Genomic DNA, 12866 nt, shown 5'->3' on the forward strand with positions numbered 1-12866 from the left:
TTGCCTTTGAAACCTTCTTCTTTTGGAAAAACTAAATAGAGGACTAAAAGATGTTTATGATCTTAACCATAACAATGGCTCTGATCTTTTTTAACACTAACCTGTGACAAACACCATCAAAGTGTTTTGCATTCTTTATCTCATTGTCTCACTATTCCATAGGGGGTGGGTAGGTACTGTCTTGTCTCCATGAATTTGAGAGGTTACGTAACTTATCCAGGGTCACACAGATGGGAAGTGGCAGAAGACACAAACCTAGGTTTACGTGACCGTAAAGCCCCTGCAAGTAAGTAATGTGCAAATGGCCTCTCTTGAGAAAGGATCCACTGATGGCACAGACATCTGGGATTGCAGCCCATGAGATCCCCAGCCATGCATCTCCAGAAGGCCAGGGCAGTCCTGAGGCAGTCCCGGAGCTCTCTGAAGAATGTCAGACAGGGACCAAAGAGTTCAAAGTGGAGGCTCTGGAGTAGTCACATCTGTTTGAGTTTGCTTCTACCACCAGCTCCAAGACCGTGACTAAAAGAATTGACTCCTATTACCCCACCTGGAGAGTGGAAATAAAGATGATCTTTATACCTCATCTGGTTGCTGAGGGATGAAATGAGATCAAACTTGATAATTTTGACTCAGGCTAGTAGGTGATGTTTCTGTAATATTTAGCTAATTGAGGATTCAAATAGCAGAAGCCAGGGGAGCGTGGGATGGAGGAAAAATACAGGCACATCTCGGAGCCATTGCAGTTGGGTTCCAGACCACCAGTAGAGCAGTCTCCCACGAGAGCCCGTCCAATCTTTTGGCCGGTGGAGGGTCTTGTGTTCAGTTTGTGAGATAGGCGTTGTGTGGAACGCAATAAAGCGAGGCGCAATAAATCCAGGTGCACCTGCATAGGCTTTGGAGCCAGGCAGATTTCACTTCGCATCACAAAACGAATTTTTCATCTTTCTGTATCTCCAAGAAGATTTTGCTTAAGAAAGGTACTTCTGAAGAAATGTGAGTCAAGCAGGAATAGGGTAGGGACTGATTGGAATGCTTTTGATAAAAAGCTCAACTATCTGGATATTATTTTGATAGATTCTTCAGTAGTTTGACATTTTATGACCTGTACTATTAATATCGCTGGTAAATTTTGATGTTCACTCCACAGTGACGCATTCTCAACTGTTACATCAGTTTTTAATTCACACCACAAAGTCCTTAAGATGCTATGAGCCACCTTTTTCTCACATTACATTGGGACTGTAATATGAGACAGTATATGGAAAGTTCTTTGTGCAATGCTTAGCACTCAGTTGATAGCAACAAATGGTGGCTGTTTTACTGTTTTTCATAAAAGCTCTGTCACTTATTTAGTCATTCATTTACATTGTTTGGGTACCTGTTACAGGTAGAGACTGGTCCCTGAAGTAGCAGCACTTACTGTCTAGAGATAAACACAAATAACTATATAAGCCAATAATAAGATGATATAATTGCAGATTTTTTGTGACAAGAGCTTCTTTCAAAACTATGCCATGAAAGAATAAGTTGGTGCCCTTCTGTAGAGAGAAGAGACAGGCTGAAGTTTGAAGGATGGGAAGGAGTGAGCCAGGCAAAGAGCAGAGGGAACAGCAAGTGCAAAGGTGTGGAGGTGGGAAAAGCTTCACTGATTTGCCTCCGAGCAATACAAATGCCTAAGAGAGAGGGAGGGGCTGGGCTCAGAGAAATGGGCAGGGGCCAGGCAGTGCAAGGATTACACATGTAGGATAGTCACCTGTGAGTTTAAGCTGATAAGTGGCACAATCCTCACACAGGATGACAGTAAAGGGATGGAAAAAAAATTTCCATGCAAATGGAAATGAAAAAAATCTGGTGTAGCAATATTCATATCTGACAACGTTGATTTCAAAATGAAGGCCATCACAAGAGACAATAAAGGTCACTACATAATACTAAAGGGATTGATCCACCAAGAGTATATAAGCCTGGTAAACATATATGAATCCTATATAGCAGTGGTCAGCAAATCGAGGCTTACGAGCCACATGCGGCTCTTTGGCCCCTTGAGTGTGGCTCTTCCACAAAATACCACGTGTGGGCATGCATGTACAGTGCGATTGAAACTTCGTGACCCATGTGCAGAAGTCAGTCTTTGGCCTGGGCGAGTCAATTTTGAAGAAGTGGTTCTAACGCCGAGCCACACTCAAGGGGCCAAAGAGCCGCATGTGGCTCACGAGCCATGGTTTGCCAACCACTGCTATATAGGAACACCTAAATATATAAAAAATATTCTGGAGGACTTTAAAGTAGAGATCAACAGCAACACAGTCATAGTAGGGGACTTTAACACCCTGCTAACTTCACTGGATAGATCTTTAAGACAAAAAATCATCAAGGAAACAGTGACTCTAAAGGACACACTAGATCAGATCGATTTAATTGACATTTACAGAACATTTCACCCCAAAGCTGCAGAAAAACATTCCTCTCAAGTGCACATGGGTCATTCTCAAAGGCAGACCACATGTTAGGACACAAAACAAGTCTCTACAAGTTCAAGAAGATTGAAATCATATCAAGCATTTTCTCAGATCACACAGTCAAGAAATTAGAAATCAACTACAGTTAAAAACCTCAAAAACATTCAAACACATGAAGACTAAATAGCATGTTATTAAACAATAAATGGGTTGCCAATGAGATCAAGAAAGAAATCAGGAACTTCCTGGAAACAAATGAAAATGAACACAACAACCTAAAATACATGGAGCACAGCAAAACAGCCCTGAGAGGAAAGTTCATAGCACTACAGGCCTACCTCATAAAACAGGAAAATTTAATAATAAAGTATTTAACTCTACAACTTAAAGAATTAGAAAGAGAACAACAAGAAAAACCCAGAGTAAGTAGACTAAAGGAAATAATAAAGATCAGAGCGGAAATAAAAGATATAGAGGCTAAAGAAAAACAATATAAAAGGTCAATGAAATCAAGAACTAATTTTCTTTGAAAAGATAAACAAGATTGATGAACTTTTAGCCAGATTTCATCAAGAAATAAAGAGAGAGAACCCATATAAATAAAATCAGAAACGAAAGCAGTGAAGTAACAACTGACATCACAGAAATACAAAGAATTGCAAGAAAATAGTATGAACAACTATAGTATATGCCAAAAAGCTGGACAAATTGGAAAAATATGGACAAATTCCTAGGAAAATTCAATCTTCCAAAATTCAATAAGGAAGAATCAGAAAATCTGAATAAGCCAATAACAACTGATGAAATTAAAACAATAATAATAATAATAATAATAATATATCTCCCAGCAAATAAAAGTCCTGGTTGGGATGGCTTCACAGAGGGGTTTTACCAAACCGCCAAAGAACAATTAACACCTATCCTCCTCACACTATTCCAAAAATATTCAAAAAGAAAGAACACTTCCAACCTATGTTTATGAGGCCAGCATTATCCTAATTCTAAAACCAGATAAAGACACTACAAAGAAAGAGAATTACAAGCCAATATCCCTGATGAACATAGATGCTAAAATCCTCAACAAAATTCTGGCAAATCCTACCCAGTAATATATTAAAAAGATCATACACCATGACCAAGTGGGATTTATTCCATGGATGCAAGGCTGGTGCAATAGTTGCAAATCAATAAACATGATACATTACATAAATAAACTGAAAGGCCAAAGTCACATTATCATATCAATAGATGCAGAAAAAGCATTAAACAAAATCCAACACCCATTTTTAATCAAAGCTCTCAGCAAAGTGGAAATAGAGGAATCATAACTCAATATCATAAAGGCCATATATAGCAAACATACAGTCAACGTCATACTCAATGGACAAAAACTAAAACCATTACACCTAAGAATAGGAACATGACAGGGATGCCTGCTTTCACCACTTATTCAACATAGTACTGAAAATCCTAGCCACAGCCATCAGACAAGAATAAAACATAAAAGGCATTCAAATTGGAAAGGAGGAAGTATGATATTGTACATAGAAAACTAAGGACTCCACCAAAAAAACTACTAGATTTAATAAATGAATTTGGCAATGTAGAAGGACACAAAATTAACACCCAGAAATCAATGGCACTTTTATACACCAACAGTGATCTCTCAGAAAGTGGAACTAAAAAAAAAATTAAAAAAATCTCATTTACCAAACAATATTATTATATGGCAGTTACCAGAGTCTGGTGGAAAGGGAGAATGGGGAAGTCAGTGTTTAATAGGTACGGAGTTTCAGTTCTGGGAGATGAACAGGTTCTAGAGATGGATGGTGGTGGTGCTTGTACAATATCAAAATTGTACTTAATGCTACTGAACTATACACTTAAAAGTGATTCAAATGGTAAATTTTGTTCCATATATTTTGCCAAAAAAGAAATGAATATGTATATAAAGCTTTGTGTTACCGAACAGTCTTGAACTCCCACACCAATCCTTAGAAAGCCCTGTCAGAGGCACCGAGGTGTTGGAGCCCAGGCAGATTGAAAATGATATTTCTGCTCCTCAACCATGTGGCAGAGTGAAATGCTCAGTGTCTGAGTCCATCTTGTTCAAGCCTGCATAGCCCCCGGCCTCCAGACTAACGGCTCCTGCTTCAGACATGCTAATCACTGGAGAGACTCTGACGGGGGCTTGCGTTTGTAATAATAACAGCCCCTCCATTTTTCTTGACAGAAAAGAAGCCTGAACTTCTTAAGATGGATTTGAGAATTAGAACCCCCATCTTCTTGGTTGGCACCTTCCTGATCAATACATCTTTTCTTACTCCAAACTCGAGTTTTGGCCTGTCAGAGCATTGGGCACGGGGCCTTTGAACCAGTAGCAATAATGCAGGGTGTAAAACAAACAGCCAGCAACAGTCAGTCTTTGGTTAATATTTTGATATTTCGTGCATCATTGATTTCTGCATTCATTTTGATTTTTTGAAATCAGGCATGAAAATACTATTTATCTTGAGACTGTTTGGCAATACAAAGCTTTACCTCTAGCCTGCCTATAAATTACCTTTATCTCTTCTCTATTGGGTGTTTTGGGTATCCTCTTAACTATTGTGTCTAAGGCCACACTCGCTCACCTCTTTGTTTATGCTGTAAGCACTATCACTGTTCACCTCTCTACGTCTGTGTTATCTTAGCAGTCTTGAGCGGACCAAGTGTTTCTCAGAAACATGCTGTTTTTCAGGCTCACCCTGGAGAATAAGACATGTTGTCCCCTGCTGCTATGAACCCTTCCTGATCCTGTCAAGGATGCCTGTCATTGCCCTCCATTCCACTCTTCTCTCTCCCCAGGACACAGGCAAGGTGGGAGGAGGCAGGAACTACTGTTTACATCAGTTCTCTCCCTGCCCTCTCTTCCTTCTTGCCACCATCCATGTATGTACCTCCCCCTGCCAATAAATGACATGTATCTCTTCCTATGTGGCCAGAAGGCAACTTCATGCCATTTATCTATGGTTTGAATTCTGTGCTCTAGGCCCTCTGAAATCATGGTATTAATACTCAAACCAAGTTTTAAGAATGAAAGCAAAACTCATTTTCTCCATGAAGTACCTAGTTTTGCATAGTAAGAACACTTTGGCATTTAGGTTATTATATCTGCTATAATTTTACAAAATCCACTCAGAAATGTATGTGATGGCTTTATGAACCGCACCCCCCCCCTCGCTGCCCTGAAACAGCTGAAGGGTTAGGGGAGTATAATGGGTTCAAGAAGCCTGGAATGGCAGAGATAGCCAGATATGCCCCTGAGTTCCTGGAGTCCAGGGTCTGGTGTCCAGGCGACCAGCACAGGAAGGGCAGTTTCTTCACTAGGACGTTACCTTCTTGCTGGTTAAAGGCATGAGCATGGGAATCAGATGACCTGGGTCTGAACCCCAGCTCATTCACCCCTCCTGGGAGACACTGGGGTATTACTTCACCTTCCTAAGCCTGTGTTCTCTTCTTTACACTTCCTAATAATTATAATCCCCAGGTTACAAGGCACCTAGCTCACAAGAATACCAAGTTCACCCGAGACCATTCCCTCATCCTTAAAATGTGATATTTGGCACTGAGAGTCAAACATGATCTTGCATGCAAAGCATCAGGCATGGTGCCTGGCATAGAGTCGGTGTTTAATAATGGCAGCTATTATTTTCTCCATTTATGACAGAAAAACAAATATCATCCCTGGCTGATTCATAGTTTGTTGAAAGACTGAAGTGATGTCATAAGTATGAAGAAATGGTATTATATATTATAAAGGGTTAGGCCAATATAAGGGATTCTTTTGCAATGATTTCCAAGTATCATTCAGTGACGAATAACCATAATTGGAGAGTATTCAGAAGTCAAATCTTTTAACGATTCTCGGCCATGTTGAGTTGTTCTGTGACTATTGCAGGAGCCCACAAGCCCACTGGGCAACAATCTATGTAGTGTTTATCCATTTAATGAGCATCTACTCTGTATGAAGCATGGTCTGGCATTGTTCTAGAAATATGGGGCAGTGAATAAACCAAATGCAGAATATTTTAGGCTTTGGCTATAGTGACTATGAAAAGCGCATAGATGTCCAGATGTCCACGAACCATAGTTGTAGGAAGAGGGAAGCCGGCTTGGAGATATAAGTTGAGAAATAAGCGGAATATATATGTTACACAAGGCCAAGCTTGGCATTATCCTAAAATGTAATTCTAACCCCAAGTCCAAATTTTTTTTTCCCTCTTGCAAGAAACATGAAAATAAATAGATCATCTCCTGTTTTCATCCTTTAATGTTGGGGCAGGGAGAATTTGAGGAAGAGAAAAAGAAGTCACGTGAGTTGATAATCTGATTAAAGGAAGAGGGTATTGCTCATCTTTCTAAGTTTTAATTGGGCTTTGAGTGAAAAAGCAAATTTTATAAACTTAGTTAATGTTTAATGAGTCATTTAGTTGAACTATGGTCCATTTACATAAAAACATAAAACAACAAAAATATTCTAAATTGTTATGTAAATAGTCTTTAGCAGAAAATATGATAAAGAAGAAAACAGCAATCACCCTAAACCCCATCACTAACAGATCCCAAAGGTAAGAGATCCCACCAGGAAAGATCATTATTGCAGGGTTAAGATAGTTTCTCCTTGTCTCTTTCTCATAAGCAATGTTTATAATTTTAACCAAGACCTGAGTGCTGCTATATATTAAGCTTAATATTCTATTTTTAGCTTACTGTTCTATCAGAAGATCTTTTAATTTTCAGCATTTGTTCTCTAATCATCTTTAGGAAAAAATATTTTTAATTTTAGGTAAATGTTTGACATTTTACTTAGCAATAGGTGTGTAAACAAATATATGTATATACATATATATGTGGATGTATGTATTACTGATTTTCTTAGAAAAATATCTTAAAAGTAAAATCACTGGGTCAAAAGGTATAAATATACTTAAAATGCATGATCTAGCTATATACCTGAGTTAGATGCCGCCATTTACACTCTCAGCATCCACGAAAACAGCTTATCTTGCAGCACTCACAAAGGAGTGTCTGGGTATTACTTGCCAATTTGTTAGACAAAATACATCATCACAATCTTTTCTTTGCATTTTTATTATAAATAATATGGAATGTGCTTGTGGATTCTGATTTTCTTAGCTTTTCTAATATCTTAGCAAATATTTATAATTTTATCTCCTTATTTCTTATAGTTATAACAATGGTCATAGTGGCCCGTGGCCAGCAGCAAAATTTCTGCAAGCAAATATATGGTACACAACAATTATAACAGAGCAATTGGGGGGAAAGTTACATGAATTATAGTGTAGATGTTAAAAGAAAAATATAAATTTGCATGTCTTTGGATGATTTGAATATGTTCATCATTTGAAAAGAGAGATATTTACTCATATTAGTTTTATCCTGAAACCATTTTTCTAACCTAAGTAGAGAATGAATAAAGTTTCCTGTATATTTTTGACTAAATCAAATTAAAGTCTTTTCAAAATGAATTCAAAATAATTTTGTAGATTACATCTTAACATGTATTTTTAGCTGTTTCCATAAATTACAAAAACTGGTTTCTTTAACAAATCAGCAGAGTAATTTCTAAAGCAATGTATTTTTTTTTAACAGTTCAAGTAAACATAGCACATTCTTATTACTAATTTCCTTCTCAACAGCACACACCTTGGGATCCTAAACTAACTATTTGTTTGACAAGTTTAAGTAGACAGAGGATGTTTCTGAAGCACTAATTTCCAGGTTCAAGAAGTACGTTATGAAATAGCTTTGAACGGCCTGAAGTCGCTCTTCATACTTTTTAGAACCTTAAAGATATCCTGAAAATTTTTTACTCACCCCTTCAAATTGACTTTTCACTTCCTCAACAACATAGGGAGTGTGCGGTAGGAAATGCCAGTGCTCCAGGCTCTGCTGAGACACAGAAATAGAGATTTGTTGGAATGACTACAGCTATCTTGTCAGCGAGAGGCTTTTGGAGCCAAGATGTTCTAATTCCAAAATTATGAGCATGTGACAAAATCTGATTTGTATTGCTTTGTGAAACTAGGACCTCCATATACACCAGTTGATAGACTGAAAAAAAATGGACATGGGCAAATTAGGAGTATACCTTAATTCATCGTTTAGCAACCAATAAATGTGAGTCTTAGACTCATTCTGTTTTAGAGCTAGAAGCTCTGAAAGATAATGTATGAATCTTCAGGTTTTCGTCTCGGAGAAATGTGCGCTGGGCACAGAGACAGAATGTTTTATTTGGATTAGGCAGCCAGTCCACTTTCACTCCCGTCGTCTTTCTCCTTTGCTGGTTGGCACGCCCCCCACTCAGGTTCCACAGCGTCCTTGCTGTTCTCGCTTTCAGAGGGAGACTTCGCAGTGGGACAGACTAGTGGGAAATCCCAGCCGTACACTCCTAAGCAAACTTGTTCAATTTTCTGAAACCATTTCCTCATCTGTAAAATAAGGATGGTGGTGACAAAAGCACCAAAGTCATTGAGTATCATGTGAAAAAAACTGCATTTAAGTCAAGAGCCTGATCGGATGCTAGTAAGTGTGATAGTAGTTAATAAAAGAAGTTGACTTATTTTCTGTTAGATTTCCCCTAGGATGTAGACCAACAAAGGTCCATGCATTTGAAAGAAAACCCCCAAAATGTATCTTATTTATTGATATCATTTTAGCACAATGTTTAGGATTATAAAAACACTTTGATGGATATCAGTTTTTTCATTAATGTGAAGTAAACATTTCTAATATACAGTTGTTTTTCTTTACATAGTGTAAAAAGAGTATATGGTAATTTTATGTAATAACTAGAGGCCCGGTGCATGAAATTTGTACACGGGGGTGGGGAGGGGGAGGTCCCTCAGCCCAGCCTGCACCCTCTCCAATCCGGAATCCCTCTTATAATCTGGAACCACTGGCTCCTAACCACTCACCTGCCTGCCTGCCTGATGCCCCTAACTGCTCCCCTGCTGGCCTGATGGCCCTAACTGCTCTCTCCTGCCAGCCTGATCTCCCTAACTGCCTATCTGCTCTCCCCTCCTAGCCTGATCACCCTGCCTAACTGCCACCTTCTCCCTTCTCTCTTCTGCCTTCTCATGCACAGCATTGGCCTTTTCACCTTCTCCCTTCTGCCTTTTCCCGAGGCACCGCCCACCCTCGAGTTGCCTCAGGCTGGTCCCGCCTTCTCCCAGCACCTCTGAGATCAAATTTTCTTTTTAAACTAGTGGCCTGGTGCACGACATTTGTACACTGGGCGGGGGGGAGGGGGGGGGCGGGTCCCCTTAGCCCAGCCTGCGCTCTCTTGCAGTCCAGGACCCCTCGGGGGATGTCGGCTTAGGCCTGGTCCTTAGCTCTGCCTCAAAGGTGGAAGAGGCTCCTGCCACCACTGCTGTGCTTGCCAGTCATGAGCTCGGCTTCTGGGTGAGTGGCACTCCCCCTATGGGAGTGCACTGACCACCAGGGGGCAGCTTCTGCATTGAGTGTCTGACCCCTGGTGGTCAGTGCGTGTCATAGCAACCGGTCATTCCACCATTTGGTCACTTTACATATTAGCCTTTTATTATGTAAGATGCATTTAATCAGGAAAAAATAAGGTTGATTAAAATCAATTAGTAAATAATAGTAGACATTGCATACAAAAATGGCAAGAATTATGGAATTTGGTACATGAGTCCCTCTGATTTGGAAAACATTAACCTAGGAGGATATTAAAGGGAATTAAATATGATTGTCACTGAGAATCTCAAAGAAGAATATATAATCATCTTATATTATAGTTAAGGATTAATGTCAGAATGTGGTCCACCAGTATTTTAAACTCTTTTTAGACTTTATTCTTTAGCTCTTTTGTTTTCTTTATTCTTAAAGCCTACTTTTTTTCTTATTTATTCTGGTAAATTATATAATAGATATTTGCTTTCTCCCCAGAGGTAAAAGATTTATCTTCTATTACAAAACACCAGAGAACAAGCGAATAAAGGTTTTCTGGGTAGTGCTCAGGTCATTATTTAATCCAAGGTAGGAACCTCAGAATGAACAGTGAAAACTCATTTCCAGATCAGACAATAACTTGGGTAAATCTCAACTTTGCAATACAAAAGAAATTCTAGACACTCCCAGAATGCAAGTGTCAATTTAGGCCCTTGTCTTACTTTTCCATGAGGCAGTCTTTAGTATTTGGGGTTAAAGAATTCTCATTGCCCTAGCTGGTTCCGCTCAGTGGATAGAGTCTCAGCCTGGGGACTAAAGAGTCCTAGGTTCAATTCCCGTCAAGGGCACATGCCAGGGTGTGGGCTCGAACCCCAGTGAGGGCTGTACAGGAGGCAGCTGATCAATGATTCTCTCTCATTGATGTTTCTATCTCTCTCTCCCTCTCCCTTCCTCTCTGAAATCAATAAAAATATATTTTAAAAAAGAATTCTCATTAATGTTCTTTTGATAAAAAATAATCCCTAGTAATTTGGATAAAATAATTCAGTTATCAGTTTATTGTTTTCTCAAAATAATGAAAAAATGAAATATAAAGCACAAATCAGTTTATGTTTTTAGGCAATGAAATTTTTCTTCCTAATCCTGAATTATAATTTTCCATTATTTTGTTCTAGTATTTTCTAAAAAAAGTTCCTATATATTTTCACTTTTTGCAACTCAAAAATATTATTGAAAATGTGGCTAAGATTTAGTCTGAGGACTTATTTCTTGCTAAAAGAAATATACCTTTTTAGCTTTTTCCTTTTTGAAAAAGCTCAAAGCACATTCATTGGCAAAAATCTCCCTTTTGCCTGAGGCAAAGCCTAGTGAAATTATGCCATATGAAAGAGATTATTAAATATTTTATTTTGCTTTTTTGCAAGCCATGAGCAAACATTTACAAGGTTCTTCTTCATACTGAAGTTTATTTTTATAAACCTCTGTTAAAGCACTTCTTGTTCTCTTCTTCCTAATCATGTTTCTTTAGTATGTCTTTAATGCTTAAAACTCAACAGATAATTACCCTTCTCGTTTTTCCAAGTTACATAAAAGAATGACCCTGTACGCTCTGCTAAAATCCTGCTCTATTCTGTCATTGTCTTTCAATATTATCCATCATCTCAAATCTGTTCTACAGGGGTAATGTGCATATTTACATAGAGTGCCTTCTTCGGGAATGTGTGGCTATTGACATAGTTTTGATTGCTTTATAATTTCAGTTGTTATTCATTTTGGAGCAATAGAACTAAATTTGAGGAATAATAAAACACATATTTCTTACTGAAACATCATCTGAAATATGCATACCTGTTCATAAGTTGATTTGGTTCAGTTGGTATTTCTTTCTCTGTTTGATATGTAAAAGAATTAATGTTTGGATGCCTACCATAGGCCATGTACTGCCATGGTGTTTTATATATGTTCTTCTAATTAAAATCTCAAAACAACTCAATGTTGTTTGATGAAGTTCATCATACATAGATTAAGTTGGCATATTTTTCTGAAAGCTTTAATAAATACTTTAACAAAATTCTATGTCTAGAATATAGTCTCTTAGGATAATTTATTTAAAAATTATAAACTATGTGTATGATGGACATTTTTCATTAATCACATGGTATTAGCCAAGACTTCTGATTTATAGTCACAGATGCTCAGTTCATAAATCATCTCAATTTTGCCTCTGAAGTTAGTTTAGGGAGGTACAGACAACAGAGATGGTTTGAATAGTGTTGTTCTGCATAATGACCTGCAAATTCTAATGATGACCTTGAGAGTTCATGTACCCACTCTTCACCTTGCTCTGGTTTGGGAGAGACACGACCTCATGTTTGAATATCCTGCCTCAAGCAGACCAAAGCAGAGAAGCCAGGGGCGAGAAGTCCAGTCGATTTTTCCCTGGAGAATTCCTAAAGCCAGGAGTGGGGGCCAGAAATGAAGATGGAAACAAGCACAAAAATGGACTGGAATGAGAACAGACAGAAAAGTATCTGGGTTGTTTGTAGTCCTTGAGTGTTCCGGTACCCTGTTGTTGGAACACACACAAGAGGTGAGTGCACAAGTTGACTGTCTAATTGGTTCCAGGCTGACTCTAGATAATTCATCTTTCTTCGGGCGGCGTTAGGACTTTGTAATCTTGTGCTGCAGGTCACAGATTGGCAAACGATGACTCACAGGCCCAATCTGGCTTCCCGGCTTCCTGTGAATCCCGTTTGATTGGAGCACAGCCACACCCACTTACTGACTCATTTCCTGTGCTGCTTTCACACCACAGTGGCAGAGCTGAGCACTGTGACAGACTCTGTGGCCCACAAAGTCTAAAATATTCATGATGGAGTTCTTTTCATAAAGTGTTTGCTGACTCCCACTGCAAAGAAACCTCGTAAAAGG

At 38.7% G+C, this 12866-nt stretch overlaps 1 long non-coding RNA gene across 1 annotated transcript in view; it reads left to right on the forward strand.

Annotated features, from left to right (window-relative positions):
• LOC114227295 (uncharacterized) overlaps positions 1-12387 on the forward strand; it is a 51267-nt gene extending 38880 nt beyond the window's left edge. Inside the window, exon 5 of the long non-coding RNA XR_008558870.1 lies at positions 12330-12387. This is a non-coding gene — a long non-coding RNA (uncharacterized LOC114227295). The remainder of the gene's footprint in view (positions 1-12329) is intronic.
• Positions 12388-12866: the final 479 nt, after the last annotated feature.

The sequence above is a fragment of the Eptesicus fuscus genome, chromosome 18 (assembly GCF_027574615.1).
Source record: "Eptesicus fuscus isolate TK198812 chromosome 18, DD_ASM_mEF_20220401, whole genome shotgun sequence".
NCBI classification, from domain to species: domain Eukaryota; kingdom Metazoa; phylum Chordata; class Mammalia; order Chiroptera; family Vespertilionidae; genus Eptesicus; species Eptesicus fuscus.